The sequence below is a fragment of the Poecilia latipinna genome, unplaced genomic scaffold, assembly GCF_001443285.1.
Source record: "Poecilia latipinna isolate Pla-1442-1.1 unplaced genomic scaffold, P_latipinna-1.0 Scaffold29, whole genome shotgun sequence".
In the NCBI taxonomy this organism is placed as follows: Eukaryota; Metazoa; Chordata; class Actinopteri; order Cyprinodontiformes; family Poeciliidae; genus Poecilia; species Poecilia latipinna.
Window position 1 is genome coordinate 316,253 of NW_015112645.1, and position 16,915 is coordinate 333,167.

General features: G+C 39.4%; 1 protein-coding gene across 2 annotated transcripts in view; it reads right to left on the bottom strand.

The window, feature by feature from the left end:
• The window catches only part of sorcs3a (sortilin related VPS10 domain containing receptor 3a), a 229,626-nt gene that overhangs the window by 149,830 nt on the left and 62,881 nt on the right, over nt 1-16,915 (bottom strand). Inside the window, exon 1 of one of the 2 annotated variants that reach the window (XM_015039698.1) lies at nt 10,512-10,840. The exons of the other annotated variant lie outside the window; for it this stretch is intronic. The gene's annotated coding sequence lies outside the window, so the exon portion shown is untranslated. Of the gene's footprint in view, nt 1-10,511; nt 10,841-16,915 lie in introns of those variants that run through there. 2 annotated transcript variants of the gene reach the window in all.

Sequence of the window (16,915 nt, forward strand, 5' to 3'; positions counted from 1 at the left end):
TACAGAGTTTTATGTTATTGTATCAACATGTATTGTTGATACAGTACATGTATCAACAATTTATCAGGCTCTCCGACTACAGGGGCCTGTACAGAGTAATAGGAGGCCCAGACGGTGATCAAGAGTAGCATGTAGAAGATGTATTGTATGTGAATGGAAATGAGATGGTTATGGGAATGTACTGCTGATCTGACATTTGTGTTTTTTTGTGAATTTTTGCTCTTATGTTTGTGGCTATTGTCCTTTTTGGATGTGCTGTTTTTATTGTTGTACTGTAGTTTTGCCCCTGCTTCCTAGACAAATTTCTCTTACGGGAGACTAATACATGATCTTAAGTTCATGACATTGGAAATGTTTCTCTGTTCAGATGCTCTTTGTTACAATGCAGATTGATTGAGAAAATAATATTCTAATATCTAGAGGAGAAGGAATATACCTATGGCTTGCTCTGAATTTGCCTTTGTTATAATGAGCTTTTTCCTGACTTGCTCACAGAAATACACTATTTTGATTTAGAATTTTACTTTTAAATCCCCAAATCATCATTGTCTTTCATGCTGTTGGTTGCTGGCTCAGCGGGACATGGTGGGTGTCAACCTAATGAACTGATCTGAAAGTCTTCAACTCCCACAAATTTACAGTAAAACCAGGTTATCATCTCCTACAATTCAACAAAAAGAACATATTCATGAAAAGTAAAAAAGACATTTGTGTTGAAAGTGAGCAGTGAGATTTCAGAATGAAGTTAGTGGACTATGCAGAAACAGAACCTTCTAAAAATCTTTGACTAAAGGAAAATGACCTTTTTTTGTTGGTTAATGATGATGGTGATCAGCACTTTAAGAAGGCCCTCTGCTTGAATCGCAGCAGGAGCCTGCATGTTTTCCTAGTGTATGCAGGGGTTCTCTCTGTTTTCCTCAAACAGTTCATCAGGATTCCCCCTCGGTGTGTGTGTGTTGGTTCTGTTTGTCCCTGTGTACCTGTAATAAGCTGGCAATTTTCCCAAGATGTACCCGGATCAACACATTGGTATACTGATTAATTTATATGTGTTTGATATGTTTGTTTGACATGTCATTATGGGATCCCATATCAAACAAATGGATCTTTAACTCATTTGGTGACCTACATAACTGCTACCAACATTTCTTATGGTGAAGCAGAAGTTGATTCAGAGATATCTAATGGTGGCTGGTTGAGGGCTGAAATCTAGTTTCTGGGCCTGAATGGATGAAAAGAACAAACAATGTACGATATAAGTTTCCTGCAGCTCAAAAATGTAAAGAGAAAAGGTAAAGGTACCGGTAATTTTATTTACATCACACATTTTCAGCAACAAGGCAATACAAAGTGTTGTGTCTTTTCTATCTGAAGGCTGAAGACTAAATACAAACAAGAGGATCCCTACACATGTGAATGATATGTTGCAAGTTATCCACCCACATCTCCAACCTTCTTTTGTATTCACACGTTGTTTTTAAATATATGCAGATTAGTATGAAATGAACTTGTATCTCTGGACAAGATTGAGACATGTTTAGCTAATATTTCTTTATCTAAAATTCAGTTTAAATGATGGTAGATTTTTATGCAGGCAGACAGGAAAGTTGAAAACACAAAGCCCTTTTAAAGGTTTAATCAGTAACTAGCTGAAAAGGTATTTCTCAGTAAACGAGTGGTGTGTTTCAAAGAAATACAAAAAGAAAATCTGAAAGAGCTGTAGGTTCTCCCTTGTATTCTAACAAGGTCCATGCATGAAACAGTCTTTAGTTTGGCTCATGTTGAATCGATCAATGATGCAGAAAGATCACAATGCTCAGTTCAAGACACTTGTGTCTCATTAACAGTCTCTGAAATGTTGCAAAAAAAAAAACAAAAAAAAAACAGAGTAGTTCAAATTATCCACAACTTCGCTGCAGAGTGCAGCAGATTGATTGAGGCTTTTCTTATCTTTACTCTCAATGTTAGCAGGATTCTTAAGCAAATCAAAAGGTTCTTTTGTTTTTGTTGCTATGAAGGTGAATGGAGATCTAAGAGTAATATGAGGATTCAGGAAGAGCTGAAGTACTGAGGAAAATTATGAACATTACACCCAAAAACTTAATTTCCTGGAAGTGTGACCTTTGAGGAACTGGCCAGTGTAGGTGCTTGGTATAACCAATAATCGTAATATTCATTGAGGTGGTTAAGGTCACAGCATCTGTGTTTGTCAACCAAAACATGATAATCCAAAATGCCCAAACAGAAGGGAACTGGACTTCTCATAATTCATCTCTCACCTGAAAGGCTTTTTCAGTTCTAAACATGGATTCAGCAGCTACTCAAAAGATTGACCAAACACAAGAAGAGTCATTTCATCAGATCAACACCAAGCGGCTCATCTACATCTCAAGGTTGATGCACAGGCTCTTGAAAATAGCAAGGTGTGTTTGGGACAGGGAAGACTGTGGTTCCTGAGTGGAGTGGATGAATCTATCTACATCAAACGTGAAAAACCAAAGCAGAGGAAATGGCCTCGTTTCATCTTTGTGACCCTCTGATGTTGAATGTCTCGTCTCCTCAGTTGGTTCTACAGACATTTACACCTTTAGACCCAAAACAAACTCAAAGGGAAACATGAGGTGGTATGTTAGCGACAATAAATGTTAACAATGCAAACACTGAACCGAATGCAGGGCAGGCCAAGTAATGGATGTGACCCAAGCAACATCAATGGTGACCTTAACAGGCCTACAGGCAGAATTTATCCGACTACACCGCTAAGATGATATGATCCCAAGCCGTGGTCAGAAAGATCTTCAAGAAGAAAACTTGGCTTTTATTTTATAAATGTTGTTGTCTGGTCACCTTTAAATGTACATATTTCTCTGTTCTTAGGTCTGAGACTTGAGTCCCTACACATTTGCAGCTGATTGTTTTTTTTTTACAAGGCTGAAGTTCAGTGGTACTAGTTGGCTTCCTATATCAGTCAGGTGGACCACGTTTCCAGCCACGTCTTTAACAGATCCTTAACGAGTCTGATTCATTAGAAATCCGATTCCGCCCCCCGAGTCGTGATCCTCGACATTAAGCGAAACCAGTGGAGTGGATAAACTAATTATCTCGTTGTCTAACCAGCAGGAAAGCCAAAGCTTCCTTTTGCTGAATGTTAAATATACAATTTCCAGCAAACCGCACTGGAGTGTGGGTTGGCATTTTTTTAAAGGTGTCGAATGTCAATTTAAAGTTGGGTTTTAAGTTTTTTTTTTGACTGAAAGAAAATCAAAAGAAGTCAAAGTTTTATTTCCCTGACTGAAGCATTTTGTGCTTTTTGCTGGAGGGAATCGATGGTCCATAGCTCAAGTGACAGACAGCCAACTGTGAAATGTGTTCCGTACTAGGCTTTTTTGGTGGTTAAAGAAAGAGAGAATGGTCACCTTTTTTTTGCAAATGAGTGTGAAACATAAATTCACAAGTAGTAGGAGTCGAGAGTCTGGGTGGGAAATGTCCCAAACTAAAGATTTCTCTCTCTGCCTTCTTTTGTTTTAAAGAGTGTAGCTTAAATCCAGATACATCAAATTCATTTATCACAATCAAAACTGCTGGCGTTAATTATCAGAAAGTGTTAATCACCCCGACAGCTGTAGGTTTCTTAAACTAATCAGTCATATTCCACAGACCTAAGTCTGAATAAGCTTCTTCCCCCATGTAACCACAGATACATCATTTCTGATTAGGGCGACATAATGCTCTTTATTCTTTAAACGAGCGACAGTAATTAGTAGGAGGCTGTCATTTTCATTTTCACATTACTCTTCTTTCTTTATTCCACGTTTTCTCTCTGGTAATGTGTTCCAGTCTGGCGGCGGCGGCGGCAGCGGCGGCGCAGAGGCAAAGCCAGGCAGCAAGCTTTAACCGGGGATCCGTTCATGTGTCATTGCAGATCGTCTCAGAGGTGACACGATATGAAGGTGACAGGACAGCTGATTAACACCAGGCTCCAATCTGAAACTCTTAATTACATTTTTTTCCCTCAGCTCTGAGACCAGCTTCGGTCTCCTCACGGTACATACTGATGGGACTGAACGAGGGGAGGATGGGAAGCAGAGCACACATCACCATCGGCTGCAGGTGCACCCCGCTAGACGCTGCGGACGCACTAAAAGCATCAGGAGTGAGCCGAGCATAATTAAAATTGCAATAAGTTGTCCTTTCAGGGGCATTACGCCATCCATCAAGCACTTGATCCATCGGCACAAGCCAGCTCACTGATGGCTCAGCAGCTGCTTACTCTGACATCTGCTGCGACAACTCTGCTTTAGCAGACACTTAAATGTGCTGCTGATGCCACCCTGCACACTATCCATTACGCTTTCCACCTGCCACATCCGCCGTCGACAGGGGGGAATCATTTCCCAACAGAAAATGACAAAAACTTTGTAACCAAACAAACTTACTTTACATAGAACAAAAACTGGAAAGTTGCTCTTTAAAGTTTATGCAGATCCGTTTGGTTCTGTTCTATTTTTTCATCAGGGGAAAAAGCTCAGTGCACAACTCTTCACTGCAGTGCTGTTGCAGGGAGGCAGCGCTGCTCTCTGGGGCGACGGCTCGGGAGATTCTGCTTTCCCCATCTCATCACGAGGTGCCGTCACGGGCAGAAGGTTTCACTTTGTGCTAACAACAGCAGGCTGACAAACAAAAGCAGCTGGTGCTGTGTGCTGCCTGACACCATTCAGTTTGATGTGCCAAGCGTTGTCACGGTCAGGGCTTTTTAAACGAGTCATTTCTGACCGGAACCTCATGGCTGAGGTTCAGAACCCTATGCATGCTGGGATATTTCTCTAAATTTAACTGACTCTTCAAAAGAGAGCTAAAGCATTTCATTAAAATGTATATAAACACTGTAAAGTTTTGCACTAAAGTCATTACTTTAGGATTTTCTTCCCAGAAATCAGACTTTGTTATGATCTCTCGGGTATTTAACACCTGAAGACACTGAACACAACTTCCTTCTTCACAAAATGGAGAGGCGTCACATTTTAGTGGTGGTAGAATTTCTCGTCATTCACAAAAGACCATCAGACATTTCTACCGCTAGAGTTGCACACTTCTTTTGGCTGTATTTACCCAGAATGCCCTGAGTTATAGTCTGCTTCCTGCTTTTCAAGCGGTCTCCCATCCGACTGGTGTTCTTACTGTGACGTTAAACCATACAGTAAATTTTATTGGTAAATACAGAAATGCATATTCCATTTCTTGTCTTTTGGTTAAAATTCACAATTATAAACAACTGATTAGAGCTAACTGACATTTGACCCTGCTCCAGTAAAATCTGCTGGAGTTCAGAACAAATATCCAGTTGGTATTCTGGTCTAAAACTAACAAAAAGCAGCTTGGCCTCATAAAATACAGACATATATCTGACCCCCAAAACTGTCAATTTCAAAGAGAAAAAACATTATTCACAAGAAATATGACTTTTATACATTTTTTAACTGAACAATCAATTAGTCAAAATTAACTTTATAGTTTTTCCACATTAATGACTTGGGTTCATTTTTTTTAACTCATGCATGACACTGAATGATTTGGTTTTATCACATGGGAGCATGATAAAAAGACTTTTCAAACAGCCGTTACATATCTCGCCAGGCTTCAGTGCAGCTGCAAGAGGCTCTTCATAAACCAATTAGATGAAGAAAAGGTCATGCAGCAGCCTTTGAGAAAAAGAGATAAAAGCCTGATTGTATTGGCTCAGTCGCTAATTTTGACCATCACACTTTCCTCTTATTCAGTCGAGGACGGGCGAGGAGAGAAGATGAGTCGGTGAGCTCATTTTGCTACTTTTCAGAACGCTGCTGATAAAACGAGCAAACTTATCAAAATGGACTGAAAACGCCCAGATCTGTGGGCTCGCATGATGCTGAAAGTGTCTGAAAGATGAAAAACTGATCTCAATCTATAATGGAAGTTTGTAAGAATAACAGGAGACATGGACTGATTATCAATGGAAAGCAGAAGACATAAACTAGTCAAGTGTATGGAAAATCCCAAGTGAAGCTACCACAGACTGCACATACAGTTTTCTATGAGGTAAAACATTTTTATTTTCATTAGTTTCATTAATGGAAGATAAAAGCCTTTGGAGGCCAGTTTCAGATATTATACCACATATATGTAGGTTGGTTTGAGTACCTTTTTTCCTCTAATAAATGCAAATGTATTTATTCAAATGTATGTATTCAGATTATCTTTGCCCAAGAAATTGACAGAAGGCAAAAACAAATTTTAAGAGTAAAATCTCTTAATTTTTTTCCGCAGGCGGACATGAATGTAGGCTTTTAATGGAAGCCTAAGAGAAGGTTTCTGTGCATATGAATAAAAAAAAAGATCATCAATATGTGCTAAAAAATGTCAGTTTCGTGAGTATTTAATATGTTGCAATTAAAAATACTTCTTAGGTTTTTATATAAATGCATATTTTCCTGCCCAGGTTAAAAGAAACTGCTGCCATTATTTGATTTGTCTAGTCTTTAAATGCTCGGCCCTCTAGGATAGTCATTCAGCTGCTCCATCCTTAAATCTGATGAGTCGTTTTTGTTCTCAGGGTGAGAAGAAAAGAAAAGTCACTTCTCACCTCCTGCAGTTACAGCCTGATCGAGCTCGGTGTTTAAACGCATGAACAAAATACCATCTGTTGCTGCAAAGAATTAAGACTATTAGGTCTCATCAGGACACATGATCTCAGATTTCTGATGTTTTCTTGGTTAAAGACTTTCAGTAACCATTTGAAAAGAAGGCATGTGTCTTCTGTCTCTCATTCACCAAGGCACAGTGGATACTGCTGAAGTAGCTCTGGTTTCTCAAGCCAGCAAGATGAGGAACACGGCCAAAAAAAGCACCCAGCAGGACAAGGTTCTGTTGCCAGTGTAGATGTTGTTGTTGCAGAATAAGATAAAAAAAAAGAAAGAAAGATGCAGATCAAACAGAACGAGGTAGAAACTGTGTATTTATGTGATCTATTTCTGGGAAGGGAATTGATTTGCATCAGAGAAAGCTCTCTGAATGTAAAATAACATGTATATCATCTGCATATAGAGACATTTTAATGCAGGATGTATAGGGTTTTCTTTTATGAGCAAAAAGGTCATCATTTGAAGAGTTCAGAATAAAATAGTTTAAAGTAAACCCTCCGTGTGTGGTATAGCAATAAACTTGCCTCACCTTGCTGCTGCTCTCTTTGTGTCTCTAGCAGGAGAGCTTCACTATAAATAGGGATCCTCAGAGAAGCAAGGTAATAAATGTGTTCGGGTTTTGGAATGAAGAATAATGCCTCTGCAGTTAAGTCTGTCTGATGGGCGGATATATCACAGAACCTGAGCTCTCATCATCAACTTGGAGCAGCCAACTGTCTGCACTTTTTAGATCAGGCGTAATTCAGCAGCAATGAAACGCCCAAGAAGGCAAAAGAAGACGTAAGTGTACTTTGCTCCGTGTCTCTGGCCGTTCCCTGCCTCCCCTCCCTCTTGGATATTTCCCCGGACCCAATCTCCATCGCCTGCCCTCATTTCTTTCATGCCGTCTGAAAGTTCAGGCCTTTCATTGACTTTGCTGACTCTCAGACTCTGAGGACTACTGTAGTTGAGTCTTCCAATCGCAGAGCTGACATCTCCTCTCAATTAAATCCAACACCTTGCCCGCAGACTGGAATGGCTTCGCTGGTCAATTAAAAGCAGAATTTTGTCCTTTTTAACATCGCTCAGAACTGTATGTGGAAACTGGACTGTTCCGATTAAATTCAACCAGACTTTTATTTCACACCAAATTGTGATTTCATTTTTCAGAAGTTTATCTTAAATAAAAATATTTTGGAACCTACAATGCAAACTAAGACAACATAAATAAAAATAATTCCTGTATAATATATACTTGTATTTACATTAATCAGGCACAAAATTATGACCCCCTTAGGACCTCTTTTGCTGCCAAGACAGCTCAAGAGGAGATCCATGGAGGAACTGGCTCCACCAGTTCCTTGCACTGGACTTGTTTGTCAAGCACATCCCAGAGATGCCAAGCAAAGTCAACATTGTTGTGCTCCTCATCCATCCACTGCTGAAAGAGGCCACCACCATCAGATCCTCCACATAAAGCAAAGCGTAGAGCTGGGGGATGTTTTTTACCACACTGATGGTTATGGCTTAAATGAGGAAAATTCAATATCCAGTGTCCATTGACCAGGCGCAGACATTTCATGTGCTTGGTGGCCAAGTTGCTATAACAACCCCATCTAAATTGAGGTGGTACTCAATTGTAATGAAGGGCAATCAAATGCTCTGTGTCGCACTGAAGTGGATGAAGCTGGTGCTGATGGGAAAGAGCCACGGGGTAAGGGTTCAATCTGTAACCGTGGGTTACTGGCCCGTCTGTCTCAAACATCGTGTCAGCATGGCCAAACATGGATATAAGTAAAAACGGTTAGTGGGGCTTTTAAATCTATCTTTTAAGTAAAAATAAAAACTCTGTTACAGGTGAAGTCAAGATCTGATCTGCATGTTTTTTTATTGTCAGAATCTACACAGGCTGTTAGAGAAGTGACAAAAAACAAAAATAAACATTTTTAAAAGAACAGATTCTGCCTCCAAAGACAAATATAGTGTCAGGGAAAACAAATCTGTCATGAATTTTATTTTATGTCCAGGTAGAACAGAAAAAATGAGAACTAAAAGTCTGGCTGTTGGCCCAAAGGGGCTTGTTGAACTATGGTAAACAGAGGAGAGTTATGTCTTCAGGAGAAGACAAACAGCATTTAATATGGTGCCTGGGAGCAGCCATGAATCCTTGTGTTTTTATGTGGCGGTGGAGTCTGAAAGCACTGCATGTTGGGTATAAATCCAAGGCAACAGGACTTTATGTAGATACTGAAAATCAATTAATCAAAGCCCTGGGGTCTGTGAAACAAAGAAAATGTTTAAACCTACATAGTGGCTGGACGTGTGTTCTTTGTTCCCCTGAACTGGAAGACGGCTCTGTTCTCCTAAAATCAATGCTTTGTTAAAGCTTTCAAACCTGAAACAGTTCAGCTTTAGTATGCTGCACACTGGTTTACATATCACATCTCAAAGCTTTTTTTTACTCTCTAAGGGTAGAAAATACTTGAATATTTGAAGTTTTTTTTTTTTTTTTGTATACTGGCCTGGTTTTTTATATACAAGAAATGAATCAAATATTGGTGTTATTCATCCAATGCACTTTATGTATTGAGATGCTGTTTGTTTACAGATGGATCTCTGGGATATTGCCTTTTCAGTCCGATGGCAGCAGTAGACTGAAGCAAATAAAACCATTGCTTCCTGATTCTATTCTGTAGAACCAAGTAGCAGAGAGAAAGATTATGTCCAAATAAAATTACATCCACACTGTCAAAGCCCACAAACACATGGATTTCATCAACACACACATACTCAGCAGGCATCTGGGAGGCATAAACCAGATATTTACATACCCTGTGTAAAAACAGTGTCGCCTTTTCACCTGCATGTGACATTAAACCAGACCAAACCTCTCCTGGTTTAGGTCAGCTGGGACTAACAATTACTTCCATTTAGAGTTTTTACTTTCTTCAAACTCATAAGTTTACAAACACCAATATTGCTTTAATGTGACTTTTAAATCCTTCCTTTTCTCTGCACTATGCTCAAAGAAACTTTCTACTCCAAAGTTTATTAAAGATGGCAACAACAGAAGACTTGTCTATCCAACCTTACATGTTGGAGCCAGAGTCTGACCCAGAGCAGGAGAATGAAGACAACGAACCTGCAGAACCAAGCGCTCAAATGAATGCATCGCAAAGGTGTTAGTACTGTATATCTACCCTTAAACACCTACAAGTTTAACTCTAGTGTCTATGCCTGTCAGATACCTTTTAAAACCTTAATACTAAATAGTTAAGTAAACAAAGCCTGGACATAATTAAGGGGTTAGTTAACAGGAGCATCAAGAACGTAACTGAATGCGTTTTGGTCATGTGTTCCCCTACACAAAACCGGCAGAAAAAAAACAAACAAAAAAAACATGTAGAGATGTAAAGATCGGTCAGTCGAGAACGTTTCGGCTCTCAGAGCCGGCTCTTTGACATGAATGGAGGGAGCTGGCTCCTCACAGAGAGCCGTTCTTTATTATTAGCCGTTCTTCAACCGCAGCAGCGTAGCCTTGTGGCCAATCACGTGTGAGGACGTCATACCCTTATGCGAAAACAGAGAGGGGAGCAAACAGTCAGGTGAACCGAAAGAGCCGGCTCTTCTTTGAGAGCCGGGCCACAACAGCTGGCTCTCTGAAGAGAGCCGAAATTCCCACCACTACAGTACAGTTATGTCCTCAAGGAGGCAGCTAACAGCTAGCTAGCACACAGCGCTAACAGAAGCAGAAGGCTCACTGCTACCGTCAATGGCCAGGGACGCCATTATTAACACACAACATTCCTGTCTACAATAAGCTGTGCTGTCATTTTAGCGTTATTAGCAGTTTACCTCTTTGCTGTGTACATCGTTTCCACAGAGAAAAGGAACTGATGCCTCAATCAGACGAAGTCTTTAGGAAAATCCCCGATACTGGCAGAAGTCCGGCAGTGCTCCAAAAACGGACTTTTCCCTCTGAAGTGGGTCCATTCCTGAGAAAAATAAAACTTAACCAAACACTTCGATGAGGCTCTGATGCTGGAGGGCGACGTCAGGAATCTTGTGCGTTAATACACGCTAGAAGCAAACATCTTGACCTGTTTATTTGTAATTTCGGCACATCTGAACTTGGACGACAAAACTCGCTTCGAGGATAAAAAAATGGTGGATTCACAACAGATCAGCCAAACAGAACACCGGAAGTCATTACCTTGTTCTTTTTTTGTCTTTTTCTTTGTCATGACCCTCTTACGAAGTTCCACTGCAAATGCAGTGACGTCATAGCCAATATAACTTTATAGCGAATAGAGAAAAATGAGCAAATAACCCAAAAAGAGTATAAAGATATCTATGCAGCACGGGAGAGAATACGTTTATTATGTTTTTAACTCCTAGACATTCAAAGTACAAAAAATGTATTTGTGAGCTAAAAAAGTGAATTTTGCATGAAAAGTTCCCTATATTTGGAAAAGCCATGATGATGATGTCAAACCTGTGTAAATCAAAGGCAGATCTGTGGTTGTACTGGAAAGGTGCCTGAAGTTCCCACACCAAAACCAACAGTTTAAAAGGATATTCTATCCAAAAACCAAGGAAATGCATAGAAAGCATTGATTTCTAAGATTTATTTTATTTATTTTTTTTTTTACAAATTTTCAAAAAACAATGAATTAGCAGTAATCTCTCCCAAAAGAGAAAAATGCTAACAGTGGACAACAATTTCAGTTAGTTTTTAACTTTGGAGCAATTCCTCATACCATTGCATGTGGTGACAATGGAGAACAGAACTCCTCTTTAACAGAAAGAAGCCTCCAACAGAACCACAACCACAGACAGACATTTAAAGAGGAGCAGCAGAAACTCCTCTTTAAATCTCTTAATGCTAATGATGGGTGACATCTTTAATAGCACATGAGGTCTTTAGATTTGTTGCATGACTAACTGCTAATTCTTCCTGCATTACCATCTACAACAACTCTTTGAAGATACTTATGAGTTATTAATACTATGAGTGACATTTACTTTACCTTTTAGATAAACAAAGTAGTTTTGTATTGAATGAATGGAAGTTTTAAACCTTAAAAGTATACAGGATGTCTGCTTCATGGACTAAAATTGTTCCACAGGAGAAGAGTCTAAAGGATTTAGCTCCATTCTTAAGAACTCTAAGATCCGCCAGTGCCGCCCCTAGAGATAAAGATAGTATTGAGTATTTTTGCTCATATATGCCATCATCTTGTTTCCAATTTACATTATGCACATTAGACTGCAGTTATACGAAGCAGCTACATGCAACTAGTGTCAGAAATCTGACCACAAATAAAATCCTGGCCTTCAAAGCGTAAACACAAGACAAGAACCATATTGTGTTTAGTGCAGTTTTTTTTTTTATTGCTTTTATTTGAACCGCTTAACAGCAGCACTATTGAACTTATTGTGTTTCATGTCTTTTTAAAAATTTCTCTCTAATATATCCGGAAGGTGAGGAAAGTGCTGTGTGGCAGTGCTTTAATATCAGCAATAAGGAGGTTTATTTGAACAAGATATTGAACAAACACCTTAGCTTAGTGTGGAAGTGTGTGTTCATGTGCTTTTAGGAAGCACACACTCAAAGGTAGGATCAGCACATCATTAAGTAATTCCCTAAGAACCTGAAGCCTCTCATATTTCCAAGATGGGCAGATGTCCCACAATCCATAATACACTTGATGAATTAAAATGGCAGGCTGCCAATTAAGAACATTAAAAAAAGTCCTTCGATTGAATTTTCCAAAGTTTATATATTGCATAAATGAAGAGCTTTCACACAAGTTATGCATAAAGGTTCTTAAGGTATATAAGAGAAATATTTGACAGAGTTGTTGGGACAAAGAGAGTGCCACTTAAAATATGGCATGTGGTAAAAAAAACATTTTAATAAATCAACACAGGGTCAAGCTTACTTTCAAAGAATCTCAAGATACTATTATATGAATGTATAACAAATACATTGCCTTGCAAAAGTATTCTTACAAGGATGTCTGTTTATTTAAAAATATATATCTGAAAAGTATAGCATACATATATAAAATACAGTACAACCAGTTGCTCTAAGTAGAGTTTATCTGTGTGATTTATTCTCAGTGTGAGTCAAGCTGTTGTATGAAGCCCTCAGAGGTTTGTTAGAAAATATTAGAGAGCAGCCAGGTGAGCATCATGGACACTGAGGAACAGAGGTCACAGGTCAGGGAGGAGACATGTAAAGCAGAGCTGGTTCTATAACAATATTTCAAACTTTGAACATTTTAGAGCTCTGTTCAATCCCTCATCTGATCATGGAGCAGAAGGACCAACTGTTGACCTACCCAGTCATGGACGTCCACCTGCACTGACTGGCTGGGCAAACAGAGCATTCATCAGCAAGGCCCACGGTAGCTCTGGAGGAGGTGCAGAGACCCACAGCTCAGGTCAGATGATGTGTCTAACGGAGAACTAACAGCACATCATATTGAAAACATTGCTATGGTGAGACTTGGTGGTGGCTGCATCATGCTGTGTAACTGCTCATCTTCAGTGAGGAAAAGAAAGGAAAACCAGTTAAAGACTTCAGCAGTTGATGCAGAAATGTTAAAGTTGCATTGATCACTTATGCAAAACATTTTATCTATTCCAACTTCAGCACAGATGACAGAAAACTTATTGGTCAGCATGCAGACTATTAGCCTGAAAACAGAATAACTGTTTTCTTTGAAATATAACCCAATGCTAATTTCTCTTCTGAGGGCCAAATAAAGGATTATTGGTTTCTTTCTGCCTCTCGATCTCCTCAGCTCTGCCTTCTTTACCTTTTCTGCCCTCATCGCAGTCACATGCAAACACAATCAGCAGATCAATTTCTTTGGATTGGATTGATGGCCTGTGAGATTTCTGCTGACTAAGGCGTCGCCAAATATAGTGAGTTATTGGTAAATTATGCTTTGGTGCCACTCTATCCGCAGAGGTGATGCACTTTGTCAATCCTGATCTTTAGCTGCTGTCACTGCGGCACCGACCTGCAAGCCTCAACGACTTGGAGCTGCTTAAGGAGACATAGCTGCTGTCACTACCGGAGTGATAAATGCATCCCGATGAAGTTATTTAGATCAATAACAGGAACCTCCTGCATTTGCCAAATTAATTTTAGTCTGAACCTGCAGAAGATTAGGCTCCAAGGATGCTGATTGGGGGAAAGGAAGCAGGTGAGGAACGTGGTTGAATTGTTGAGTGGGGGAAGCAAACTACTGTCAGTGTGTGGTCAGGGTGAAGAAACAAAGGGAAGCAGAATTTCTCTTTCTTCCTTCATGCCCGGTCATTTCCATATGTCCCCCCTGCTCTCCTTCCCATCCATCACATTTCACTCTGGGCAAGACAGCTGTCTGGAGCCAAAGCATATTCACAGTTCAGCAGTCCATCAAATTGCACCAAATACAGTAATTCTTCAGTCAAGCTGCAGCAGGGGGTGCAGAGGAGGGGGGCAGGAAGTGTCAAAGAAGCAGAGCTGTGTTTGTCAATCTGCTTACCTTAACCATCTCAGACCCTGACATGCTCACTTTGTATGCATGGGAAAAAAGCCAAATGTCATTACTCAGAGCTTCTGCCCCAAATACATAAACAGCTGCTTTCAGTTATTAGAAACTTCCAGAGGAGAGAAAGAGTTTGATGACTTTGTTATGAAACCTAACATTCCATTAAGTATTAAACCACATTTCTAATATTATTTATTCCTGTTTCATTTAATGCAGTTGTTGAAATGCAGGTTGTTGTCACACAGTAAAGAGGAAGGCTGCATTCCCCACCTTGTACAGTGAAATGTCACAAGGTTGAGAAGCAGGATAGGATAACAAGACCTGATTAAGCGCACAGGGTGAGGTATAAAGGTCAGACAGGTTGTAAAGACTCACATCATGTCTTCATGGATAAGGTCTCAGTAATATATTTGGTCAGACTGTTTTAGAGCATGTTCCATCTGCTCTACACACAAACAAATATCACAGGGGTTGGTCGGGAGGGCACAAGTTAGGCAGTGTGGTTGAAAACCTGCCATAGATTGGTTTCTTTCTTCATGTTAGCTTCTAAACACAGGATTTATTAAAGCTCTGTATGTTTGGCTTCTTTCCTATTCATCTCACCCTTTCAATTGCAATGCTTCAGTGCTATTAGGTGCAGTACAAATGATAAAAATCTCCAGTGGCCTGCTTTCTTCAACAAGTTCCAGAGTCCAGGTCTAGTTGTCCATTGTGAATATTTAAAAATATTTCTGGATTCTTATAATAAGGCAATTAATGATGATAAGTTGTATTTTAGTAATCTTATCCCAAAATACTATTTAATATTATTACCAGAACTGTATCTGCTCCAACCCAACATGCTTTGTTAACCTCAGATGATGACTGTCAACAGGTTTACCAGTTGTTTTTGTGAAGAAGATCATAAAAATCAAATCTGACGTTTCTCCTCTGTCTATGAAGATGAGCCCCAGTGATTTGAGTCATTTATTTATTTTGTTCCAATTACAACATTTGAGCTGACTGCTTTAACTGGAAAGATTAAAGACTACTTGTTCATTAGAAGTATTAGATCCATCTTTATTTGTTCGATCTCTAACCTGCATTGGTCCATCGGTATTATCAATAATTCACAATCCCTGAGGTCTCAGTCTGGCTTCTACCCTGGTTTATTTGCTCAGGAGACCCTGCCACCATCAGTAGTTCACTGTGTGAATGATAACAGGGATTCTGAACATTTTCCTTAACCTGAAAATGGCAGTTCTGCAGAGGGAAATGAAAAGAGTCAGTTTTCTGTTCAAGATTTACAATGAGTCACTGGTGTGTAATAGCTATCAACACAAATATCCAAAATGCAGATTAATGAAAGAAACTTCAAAGATCTGATAAAAGTGAATAGACGTACTGGGAAAGATGATTATCACAGGGGTTAGTGGTTCCTCGTTAATTAGCAAGAAACAGATGTAAACTTAAAAACAACTACTAGGAATCAACTAGCCATGACTAAAATGTCAAAAACTGACTTAAATTTTTCAGTAGTAAGGTTTTGGACCTCTGGGCACATTTTTGGTATCTTCATGTGCACATATGAAGATACCAACTTCATATCTTCATATACAGATATTAGTTGAGAGACGGGAAGGAAAGTTTAACAACATGACCAGTTTCTGTTGGAAAAGAAACATTCTGAAAGCAAACCAGGCGTAAGGTGCAAGGAGGGACTGAAGCTTGTTTAACAGGGAGGAGACCCAACACACAGGATGGCTCCTTCACTGAGAAGAGTTTAGATACTGATTTTACTTTTAATGTTTGCCATACCGTCATTGGCTTTCTTCATTTCAGAAGTTCCCAAAATCAAAACTAAAAACCATTTACAATCTGTTTCTTTACCTTAATGTATTCATTAAAATTAAGCATAATTTAATGTGAAATTGGTGTGATCTGTTCACTTCATTTAAAACTGCACATCAGTCTTTAATTTACTCTGTTGATCAGACAAAGGGCGGAATAGGACTTTTAAAATGTGGGACTGAGACTGTTTTCTTCTAAGTGTCTCATTTTGTTGAGCCTGAGGTGTTCCACATTGGCCTTTCAGAAGAAAAGTTGTTACTGAATTTCAATATGTTTATCCATGTGGAAATTTCACAAAATAGCCCCAGGCTCATGGCGCTGAGCGCTAAACATTAAAACTGGTGGCACATAAATGCACACATCAATGAAACAAAGAACTCCTGTGAGAAAAACTATTCCTTTTTGGCCATCTTTAAAGTTAGACAGCATTACCCCTGAAAGGCAGCAGTAAAGAAATATGATATCATGATTGGAGTTGTGCAAAAGGCTCAGTGTGCAGCTTTACTTCCCTTCACAAAGTTAGATTTTCTTGGTAAAGACATGAATGTGAATGAGATTTGTTCCCATTGATTTGATTGTTGGTTCTTCTCCTGACTGAGCCTTGTTAACCCACAAAGTGAGAGCACTTTATTTAATGCAGGGAGCTGGCACTGATCCATTTGCTGTACATTTTATATCAAGGCAGGCTTCACTCAAATCCTCTTTATGAAAAGTGCCTCTGCTCTGCATTTACTCAATATTGTTCAACCCAAGCGGTGGAGTTCCTCACAGACTCATTCCTCTGTTCTCTGCAAGAAGATATGAGCTCCCTTAAGAATGCAAATAAAAACCAAATTACCTCAGAATTAGGGATTTAATCTCCCACTTCCACCACCACCTCAT